This window comes from Meleagris gallopavo, chromosome 10, assembly GCF_000146605.3.
Source record: "Meleagris gallopavo isolate NT-WF06-2002-E0010 breed Aviagen turkey brand Nicholas breeding stock chromosome 10, Turkey_5.1, whole genome shotgun sequence".
Classification (NCBI taxonomy): domain Eukaryota; kingdom Metazoa; phylum Chordata; class Aves; order Galliformes; family Phasianidae; genus Meleagris; species Meleagris gallopavo.
In genome coordinates, this window is record NC_015020.2 from 2,365,496 (window position 1) to 2,376,131 (window position 10,636).

The following is a 10,636-nucleotide window of genomic DNA, read 5'->3' on the forward strand; positions in this document are numbered from 1 at the left end:
TAATCTGGGGCTAATGTGCAATTCAAATGGTGCTCAGGCATCGCCCGATTGCTCCTTTTTAATAACAGCTGGACTCTTTAGGGGGGGGGGAACCTGCACGGTGCCAGGCGGTGTCAGTGCTGCCTCTGCTCCCACTGTCAGCCCTGCACGTCCCAGTGTAAAAGCCTTCCTGCCCCCAGCAAGCCAGCTTCATAACGAGAGCATCTGCAAGCACCTGGAGATGCCACTGAGTGAGAGCCAAGAGATGAAACTCCCCTTCCAGGGCCTTTTGCCTCGTGCTGCACCAGCACCGCTCCGCCGTGTGGCATTCCTGCCATCTCAGTCCCACCTCTGACGTCCAGGTGGAAGAATGCTTTTCAGCTCCAGCTGCAGGTGCTCTCTTAGCACTTGCCTGCGACTTTTCGACCTTCCTCCCCCGCTGCTGCCGTTTGGGGCTGAGCATAAAGCCGTGGCTGTGAAACCGCGGCGTTCTGACGTGGGAGAATCTCTGTTCTGCCCTCCCCAGCCGTGCTGGGGTCAGAGCACGGCCCTGCAGTTGCATCTTTCCCTGTGCAAAGCTGGAAGAGACGAAGGCACCGAGCGTTGGTCCATCAGAACAGCAGCGTTGATCCGTGCCGCTCTCTTTCATTGATACATTGTGCGCTTCTCTGGTGGGGAACCACTTTGGGCACAACGTCTTCAACAACTGAAGCTCTTTAATTCTTCCACCTCCTATTAACAGAGCTCTTTCAGCCCTAAATGTGTCCCGGGAAGCTACAGAAAGCTGTTTGCAGGTGGAGTAAGGCGGCAGGCAAAGCTTTCCCTCAACTTCAAGTGGATCAGTTCCTTCCAGGGAAGGCAGCAGAGGGTGTGCAGAGCATCCCTGTGATCGGCCACGTGTGTCTGTGGGATGCATGGAGGTGAGATGTAGAGGGGGGGGGACGCTTTGGAGCTGTGCTGGATCTGTTTTTTCCATGGGGCAAAGCTGTGTTCAACGCTGCTGATGTGCACTGAGGTGCTTCAGTCCGTGTAATTGGAGTGGCTGTGTCCGAGCTGTGCTTTTTAGGAGCCATCCCTGTGTACCAATGACATCAGGGCTCCTCTTGTTTGGGTGTAAGGAGACTGATAAGGGCTTTTGCTGTGTGTTCCTGATCCAAGTGGAGCTCTTTGGAGACGAGAAGGCTCTGCCCAGCGAACTGAGCTGCACTGTGTGGAGCTGGAGGTGGATGCTGCACTCAGCCCGGATGGTGCTTAGGACCCCAGGTTGTCCTGTGGGCTGCAGTGGGGATCCCACACCTTCCTGCCCCGCGTGGCTCCTGCAGGATGGAGCCTGCAGAGAGAAACAAGCAGGAGAAATACGTACATAGAAACAAATCTCAGAAAGGTGCCAGGCGACAGCTGCACATCCCAGGATTGGAGTGTGCCTGAGAATAAAACCATCGGTTGCTGTCATTCACCCTCTGGGTATGAAATTGGAAGCCCAGTTACCCTTGAGTGTTTCATAACCTTTACCTTTTGGAGGTCAAGGCCGTGTCATCATTAATCTACCGTCGCCTGAATGCCCCGGGGCTCTGCTTTTCATCCCCCCCATCCGTCATGCTGCTGTGGGATGCAGGAGGGTGAGCAGAAGGGCCCACGCTGTCCTCTCTGCAAGGATGGGAGCGCAGAGGACGTCCTCGTGGAGCCTCGTGGCTCTCCGTCCCCATTTGTGATGAGGACTCTCTGGGCTTCACCTGAAGATTCAGAACCGTTTCCTCCCCGGGATGCTTTAATCTGTTGAGGAAGAGGTGCTGTGGCCTCGAGGAGTGGAAGTTGGATACATGGAGCACCTCGTGCATGTTGTTCCCCTCCCCAGAGCCAGGCTTCGTTGCTCCTCACACCTCCAATGAGCCTCATCTCGAAGCACACACGTGGAGCTGCTGCTGCTCATCCACGTGCCTGCAGCCTGTGGGCAGTGGGGACCCAGTGAGAGGGTTTCCCCTCTGCTGAAATTTGGGTGTTGGAGAAGATTGGAGCTGAGCATCTCCACGAATCCCACTCCACCTCTGCTGGGACGCTGCTGGCAGCTCCAGCTCCCGTTGCAGGTATCCAGCTGTGCTCCCTGCCCGGCGATCTGCTCCATCCACAGGGCAGCAGCGAGTGCCAGAGCTGCTCCCTGTGCCATGGTAACCATTAATTAATGCCTTTTGGCTTTAAGTCTTCCAGCAGCAGGGGCTGTGATTCTCCCAGGAGAGAAGCGAGCCCATTTTCAAGCATTTCTTTCCAGCTTTTTGGGAACAAGGAGTGTAAGGACGAGCACTGACCCTGGGTTTAGCAGTGCTAAGGTCCATCCTGGAGCTCTGCAGCCCCCACTGCCCCATCTCTGCGCTCACCGGTTCCAGCTTGGGGGTCTGCAATGAGACCCGGGGCTCAGGATGGACACAGCCCTGAGCACAGCACAAATATTTGGGTTCTCCCTTCCTTCCTCTTCACCAGGGCTCAGCAGAGCCGTTCGCTTTGTCCTTGGCTCAAGCTCTCCTCCTCTTCCTCCCCCCCCCGCCCTCTTTTTTTAGACAAACTACAAAATAACTGAGTGCAGAGGGACCGAGCCGAGGAATAGAGAGGTTAGAAAATAAATCTGACACCCTGCCAGAAAGGTCAGCTTTCCCCACAGATGCTGGTGCACCCATTTGCACGCCGGAGCACGGCCTGGGGGCACTGCCAGGGGTTGATAGATACGGAGATAGCAGCGTTTTGATAGAGGTAATTTTCCTCGGCTGGGTTTCAGCACCCCATGAATCAAAACCTGTCAGCGAGAAGCCAGAGATGGAGTGAAGTTTATTGTACGTGTGTTTGCATCTGACACTGTTGTGCTATGGGGTCAAGTGAGCCGGATCATTAGGGCCGTGTTGATTTAGGACGATGGTTGCACACTGCTTTCCCTGCGGGGCAGTGCTGGAAGCAGGGGGGGATGTGGTGGGCTTCCCAAAAAGAAAAAAAAAGAAAGAAACCCCACACTGTCCAGCAGCCCCGTTAAAGCTGCAGCCCTTGGGTTGCCCTCCGTCTGTGGTGGGAATGGCTTTTGGGAGCTGATTTTGGTCCCGTGTGGCTGTGGATGAGTGGGGAGGGTGCTGGGATTGGGAGCAGGCTCTTCTTTGTAAAGATTCTATTTAGAAATGGTGCCCTTGTGGGTTTCGTTCTGCCACGGCATCACCTGCAGCAGTGGGATGCGGCCGGGGGGGGGGCTGAGAGCTGCGAAGTGCCCTTAATGATAGGGGAAATTGTAGCAGTGCTGCAAAGCAATTAGGCAGCCTGGAGAAATGGGCTGAAAGAGGCACGAAAACAGCCGGAGCCAGGAATAAATCCACAGAAAATGGATGCTCTGAGGCTTTTACAGGCGATGATGGCTTTGGCTATTAGCTGTGATCAGGACATCAGCGTGGATGATGGCAGCAGAGGTAAAAAAAGCCTCCGGTTTTTGCTGGAGAATGCTGAGAAACGGAGAGCTGAGGGCTCTGGGAAATGTCTGCAGGGGTTTGCTGGAAATTCAGTGTGTCTTAGGGGGTGGCCTTTCCTGCTCCAGCTCCTGGTGATGGGTGAGGGGAGGGGGAAGTGGTTTGCCACCAAACGAACCCCCAGGGCTTTGTCCCCGGGATTAAATCTACTCCATTCTCCGTGCCAGAGTGAAGAAGATGAGAAACTGAAGAAGAGGAAGGAGCGGTTTGGCATCGTGACGAGTTCAGCCGGGGCTGGAGCCACAGAGGACACAGAGGTAAAGGCCCACGAGGTGGACAGGAGCCGTGGGGACCCCTCTGCTGCCATTGGGCTCCCGCTGAACTGCTGCCCTATCAGCCCCACGGCCGTCAGCACCGGAGCCTCTCATTCTGTGCCTGCGTGGACCCAGTCTGTGCACTCCCCTTCCTCGTGCTCTGCAGTTCCTTGTCCTGGCTGCCCCTGAAAACCTTCTGCTTCCCTTTGGGTGCTGCGTTCCAGGTCTGGAGGAGCAAATCCCTGCAGACCCCATAACGTAATGAAGGTTGCAATGCTGACCCTGTTTCCAGCTTTCCTCCCTCTCCACCCCTCGATACTTTGGTCCTCTGTGTATCCGACCCATCTTTTAAATCCGTCACCTCCTCGGGGCACTCCTGTCCTTTTTCCTCTATTTTTGCGCTGTGGATTTGTCCCACTCTTCGTGCACATTATGCAGCTCCTGTGCTCGATATGGGGTCGGTGCAGCTGTGGGGCCCCAAACTGCATCCACAGCACCCACCTCCCACGGACAAAGGGACCCCTTGGGCTGGGGAGGGCCGCTCGTTAGCTAACGAGCAAAGCAACACAGGGTGAGCTGCTGCAACCAGATGCTCCTGGGTCCCCACACGGGGACTGGAGCTCCCCAGAAGGGGACTGCAGCGTTCAGGTGGAGCGCAGGGCGGGGGGGGGATTTATTTGCAACCCCAAGCATGGGAGAGCGAGCCCCACACCGAGGGGCGAGGGAGTCCCTGCTTTTCCGTTAGGTCACTCTGAGATTGTGCCTGGAACAAAAAGGGCTTTTGAGAGGTATTGTGTGCACTCAAATGCACCTTTCCCCTGGAGATTCTTGATTAGGGCTTCTGTTGCCCCGGGGCTATTTATCCTGCTAAAAATTAAGATTTATACGCCTCTCGTGGAGCAGCTTAAAGGCATATCCGAGAGACGCAATAGTATATTTAATGCATTTTAGTGTGTCCCTCTCACCTTTTCCATGAATAGGAGAGTGTTAACCCTTTGCCCTTTTACATTTCCCACCTCCCCACTGCCTGGAAGGGTTTCGAGGCCTCTGAAGTACTCATTGTTCCCAGCTCAGCTCTTTTGTAGCGCGTTGCCAGCACAATGCAGTGACTCCAGCAGCACTGTATCTCAGGCACTGTATATTTCTGCTCCTGGATTTGGGGCTCTCTTTGTGCCAAGGGGAGGCAGAAGAAAACCTTCAGACCCTTTTCCTTCACCCTGGCTCTGCGTTGGTGTACTCTGGAAGGAGCTGGAGCTGCCGTGCTTGAGAACTGATGGCAAACCCTCAGCAAATTCTCCATCAGATTGCATGAGGTTTGCTCCTCTCCGCCTTGAATTCTCTCACGTTTGCTTCATTTCTTGCAGGCAAAGAAGAGGAAAAGAGCAGAGCGCTTCGGGATCGTCTGATGCTGGCCCCTTCCAGCTGCACCCTTTGCAGGGTGCATCCTGAGAGCCTGAATCCTTCCCTCCTCCCCACTTCCTCTCACCTCTGTTCCTCGGGTTTTAGCGTTGAGTAGGTAGGGAACCCCCCATAGTTGTATGATTGTGTTACTTAACTCTTTCAACTTACTAAGTTTAAAAAACAAAACAAAAACAAAACAAAAAAAACCAAGTAAGGGCAAGAAGAAGGAACTGTTCTCACTGTATTTTGTCAGCCCGGAGCCCTGAGGTGGGAGCTGCTGCCCTCCCTGTGCACTGCAGGGCTCGTGGAGCCCTCACTGGTTGCTTTTCTGGAGTGGAAGTTCACATTTGCTGCTCAGCAAGGAGCTGCTGCGGCCGTTGGTGCTGTCCCATCCGTGGGTCCTCTCTCCTTGTTTTTAAGGATGGGAGAATGCAGCAGGCAGAGCAGCTCTCACTGCCTGCCTCAGCGGGGTGAAGCTAATGGGAACTGTCACAGCCAGAATTGCCAATTAACCTTAAATCAAGATCGGTGTCCTAAAACGAGGAGCAAAAAGTAGCCGTGTGTTTGCAAACGGAGCCCACTCCCATGGCTCCCTTCAGGTCCTCCACACACCTTCCTTCAGGTCAGCAGTGCATTTCTCTCCTAAAACACAGCTGCTCCTCCCAGCCGTGTGCTCTGGGCTTCACGTTGCCCTCTCTGTGCTTCAGAACCGGCTGCTGCCCAGCTTAGCATTGCAGAGAGGCACCTCCGCTCCAAAGGGAGCCATGAGCTCTGCCTGCCGCCCTCCTTCCCGCAGGAGGATCCGCTCCTGTTGCACTCAGTGCAGCTCCGTCCCTTGCCTGAAGTCCTTCTGCTGTCTGAAGACCCACCGAAGTTGCAGGATTTGTATTTCTTTCATCACAAAGCTGTTGACATCACCCTCGCTCGGTTCCTTCGGGTCCCGCGGATGCGCACACGTGGAGCTTTCCAGAGGCCGTGCTCGGTTCTCAATAAGCAATACGTGTCTTTTTTAATATCAAACTCCTCAAACTGCTCCCATTCCACAACGTGTGCCTTCCGCAGCTCTGAGCAATACCTGTGACGTCCATCCCCACCCCACAGGGCGGCTGTGACCCACAGCTCCGGGCTCTGTAGGGCGAGTGATGTCCAAATGAACCGAAGCTCTCCCCCACGCTTTCCTGGTTTAATGTAATAACCGTACTCAGATTGTTATTATTATTAATTGTTGGTTTTTTTTGTATGTCGGATTTTGTAAGACGTATTTTCTATTCGCCTCGTGCTCCTTTTTGCTGGTTCTTCGCTTGGAACGTTTTGTAGTGCGCCAGGGCGAATGCTGCATTTCATTCTCGGTTTCATAATAAAAAGTGCTCCTCCAAGGCAAAAACCCAGGCTCTGTCACTTTGATGTATGGAACAGCTCAGGGCCGGAGCCGCAGCAGATGGAGCCCTGGCACAGTGCAGGGCCGACGGCCTCGGGGACAAAACTGCACACAACTGCAGCTTCTGCCCGTCCCTTCCTGGCTCCGCGGCTCCCGGGCTGGGCGCTGGGTGCATGCGGTGGGATGGGTGGTGGTTGGTTCCCTCACGCTGCTGCCTGTGCTCCCCGTTGGCCCAAGGGGAGCTGCTGGGGAAGGACAGATCCTTTCGGTACCTGAAGCTTTGTAGCTGTTTTTGCTGCCTCTCAGCTGCTGGTGGGATGGGTTGGACGTCACAGCGCTGCTGCTGCTCCGGGAGCCGCAGGCTGGAGGTGGTCGGATCCTGAGCCCTCGGGATGCGGAGGAAGGTTGGGCTGCCCCGTGCTGCACATCTCCAGTAGCACTCGGGGAAAGCTGAGCCTCAGCACCTGCAGTCTCATCTTCCATCCCTTCTCCAGCTGAGGACCGAGCCCAGGGCTCCTGGTGCCATCTCCTTCCAGAGGCAGGGTGGACGTGGGGCAGCTCCCAGCCCTGCGCCCTGCTCCTTCCCACACCCTGGGGCTGCTTCCCCCTCCTCCCATCACCTCCTCCCTATTGCCTTCTCCCCATCACTACCCCCTCCCCATCACCCCCTCCCCTTGGGGGCTGTGCTCCCCTCGTGGCCCCAGCCCACGTACCCACCCGCAGAGCGGCTCCTCATCCTCCACCCTGCGGCCTTCCTTCCCCTCCTGGGCGCAGGGGAGAACCGTTCCGATGGCTCTGCGTTTCAAACACCACCTAATTTATTTTTCCTCTCCGAGCCGGGGGCTGCTCGTGACTAATTTGGGTTGAATAGGAGAAGAAAAAAAGCAGCGGGAGCACAATGAGCGGGGGAAAGTGTGGGAAAGAGAGCGAAAGAAAAGGAGGGCCGGGGAGCGCGGCGTGAGAGCTGCTAACGCTGCGCAGCGCCCAAATTCAGCATGAAGGCACCTTTCACAGCCAACGCTTGGGCTGTAAATGTGAGCAGGATGAGGTCAAGATGAGGGGGTGGGGAGGAGATGGGGGGTAGAGGGGGTGATGGGGGGCACAGCGGGTTTGGGGTGAGCGGTGCCGGCCCCCACGGTCTGCCCTGGGTGGGATGGGAAGGACATCGGGTTGAAGCGGGGGAAAGGAGACAGAAGAGCAGAGCTTGGGTGTGCGTGAGGCCGAGCATTGGGACCATCCCCACCCACGGGCGGTGTTGGATGTGGCGCCAGATGAAGGGAGATCCCGATCCCATCCCATGCAAAGCCCTCTCCAAACTCACCGCTTGACGTTTCTCACCCCAAGGAACCCCAGCGCTGCCCTTCCCCGATGGTTCCTCCATCCTGCGGCCAGAAGTGGGCTGGCCGATGCCCTGGGGGTCCTTCCTCCAGAGGTGCATCAGCTCCCTGCACAACGCCGGCACATGGAGATGCTGCAGCCCCATCCCCAGACTCCATAGGACCGATGACTCCGTGGCACCCAGGCAGCGACGGGACGCAGTGAGGCTGTGGATCCCAGCCAAGCTCCCGTTGGTGCTTTAATTACCACTCGGGCACTCGTTAGGCAGCAGAGGGGAAGGATGGAGCCATATTATGTCATGGTGCAACCGTGGGTGGTCGATCCCTGTCCTAATTTGTCCCCCTCCCGCTCGTCCTGCCCTGGGTTTCAGAATTAGGTCAATGGGGGACTGGGACGTCGTGGGGTGCGGCCAGGAGATGTGAGCAGGACAATGTCTGCTCTGATTGAACTGATATCATCCCTGCAGTGAGCGCACAGAGGGGACGGAGCGTGCCGGGCCGTGCTGTGCCACATCACACCATGCCATGCTACTCCATAGCACATCCAGCAGTGCTGTGCCGTGCTGTGCTGTGCCATCGGAATCTGTGCTGTGCCATCAAAATCTGTGCTGTGCCATCGGAATCTGTGCTGTGCCATCAAAATCTGTGCTGTGCCATCAGAATCTGTGCTGTGCCATCAAAATCTGTGCTGTGCCATCGGAATCTGTGCTGTGCCATCAGAATCTGTGCTGTGCCATCAAAATCTGTGCTGTGCCATTGGAATCTGTGCTGTGCCATCAAAATCTGTGCTGTGCCATCAGAATCCATGCTGTGCCATCGGAATCTGTGCTGTGCCATCGGAATCTGTGCTGTGCCATCAAAATCTGTGCTGTGCCATCAGAATCTGTGCTGTGCCATCAGAATCTGTGTTGTGCCTTCGGAATCTGTGCTGTGCCATCGGAATCTGTGCTGTGCCATTGGAATCTGTGCTGTGCCATCAGAATCTGTGCTGTGCCATCAGAATCCATGCTGTGCCATCAGAATCTGTGCTGTGCCTTCGGAATCTGTGCTGTGCCATCAGAATCTGTGGTGTGCCATTGGAATCTGTGCTGTGCCATCAGAATCTGTGCTGTGCCATCAGAATCTGTGCTGTGCCTTCGGAATCTGTGCTGTGCCATCAGAATCTGTGCTGTGCCATCGGAATCTGTGCTGTGCCATCAGAATCTGTGCTGTGCCATCGGAATCTGTGCTGTGCCATCGGAATCTGTGCTGTGCCATATCAGACCATGCCATGTCACGTCAGGATTTGCCATGCCGTGCAATGCCAGGTTGTGCTGTGCCTTTAAAATCTGTGCTGTGCCATATCAGACCTTGCCATGTTATATCACGCTGTGCCATGCCATGCAGTGCCATTGAAATCTGTGCTGTGCCACATCAGGCCATGCCACGTCATGTTGAGGTGTGCCATGCTGTGTGATGCCATGCTGAGCCATGCTGTGCCATGCTGTGTGATGCCATGCTATGCTGTGCTGTGCCATGCTGAGCCATGTTCTGCTGTGCTGCGCCATGCTGTGCCATGCTTTGTGATGCCATGCTGAGCCATGCTGTGCCATGATGTGCCATGCTGTGTGATGCCATGCTGTGTGATGTCATGCTGTGCCACGCTGTGCTCTGTTGTGTGATGCCATTCTGTGCCATGCTATGTGATGCCATGCTGTGTGATGCCACGCTGTGCCATGCTGTGTGATGCCATGCTGTGTGATGCCATTCTGTGCCATGCTATGTGATGCCATGCTGCGCCATGCTGTGCCATGTTTTGCCATGCTGTGTGATGCCATTCTGTGCCATGCTGTGTGATGCCATGCTGTGTGATGCCATTCTGTGCCATGCCGTGTGATGCCATGTTGTGTGATGCCATGCTGTGTGATGTCATGCTGTGCCACGCTGTGCTCTGTTGTGTGATGCCATTCTGTGCCATGCTATGTGATGCCATGCTGCGCCATGCTGTGCCATGCAGACACTGGAGCCCTACGGGAGCTTCACTGGAGGAAAAGCCACATGCAGAGCAGCCACAACCTCAGAGCTGCTGCTCCAAAGCCGAGTTCAGGAATCGCTGAGCAGAGCCAAAATGGAGCAGCGTGGAGGTCGAGGTGCACAGTGGGGCCCTGGGGATGGGACCTCAGCTCCGGGACGCAGCACAGGAGGGCCGGGAACCGTATGACCCCACTGCTGTGCTGGATCTGATCCCTCACGCCTGGCTCCGCTCGTGCCAAAAATCCCACAGCTCCAATCCGGCCCTGCGGGCAGCGACCCCTGAGCTCCCCGTCCGCGTGGCCCCGTCCCCTGAGCCCCACTGTAATTAGCTACGGCATTCCCGGCATTCTGCAGCCCCTAATGAGGCTCCATAAAGGCTGCCCCGCTTGGCTCCTCCAGCCATGTGTAAATCCCAGTGTTACGGTGCGGGGTGAGGGTTGGGGTCCCTCAACATCCCCTCGGTGTTCCCCTCCGTGGGACAGAGCCACTGAGGAGCGGGGAGGCGATGGGGGTGGCTATGGGGTGGTCTGGTGGTTCTGGGCATCTTTTCGGGTGGTTTTGCCCCATTGCGTTGGATTTCCCATACGCTCTGCATCCCCTTGGGGTCCCCTCACCACCTCCATGGGGTGAAGGCACTGAGGAGTGGGGATGGGGATGGTCATGGGAAGGTCCCCTCCGGGCAACATTTGGGGTGACGTTGCCCTGCTCTGCTTCTTGGCACATCTTTGGGTACCAGATCCTAAAATCCAAAGGAGAGATTTGGGGCGGCCCAAGGAGAGC

General features: G+C 56.1%; 1 long non-coding RNA gene across 1 annotated transcript; it reads left to right on the top strand.

Annotated features, from left to right (window-relative positions):
* The first annotated feature begins 60 nt into the window (after positions 1–60).
* Positions 61–5,338, top strand: LOC109369187. The gene is made up of 2 exons (XR_002117871.2): positions 61–3,730; positions 5,092–5,338. It is a non-coding gene; the product is annotated as an uncharacterized LOC109369187 (long non-coding RNA).
* The last annotated feature ends 5,298 nt before the right edge of the window (positions 5,339–10,636 follow it).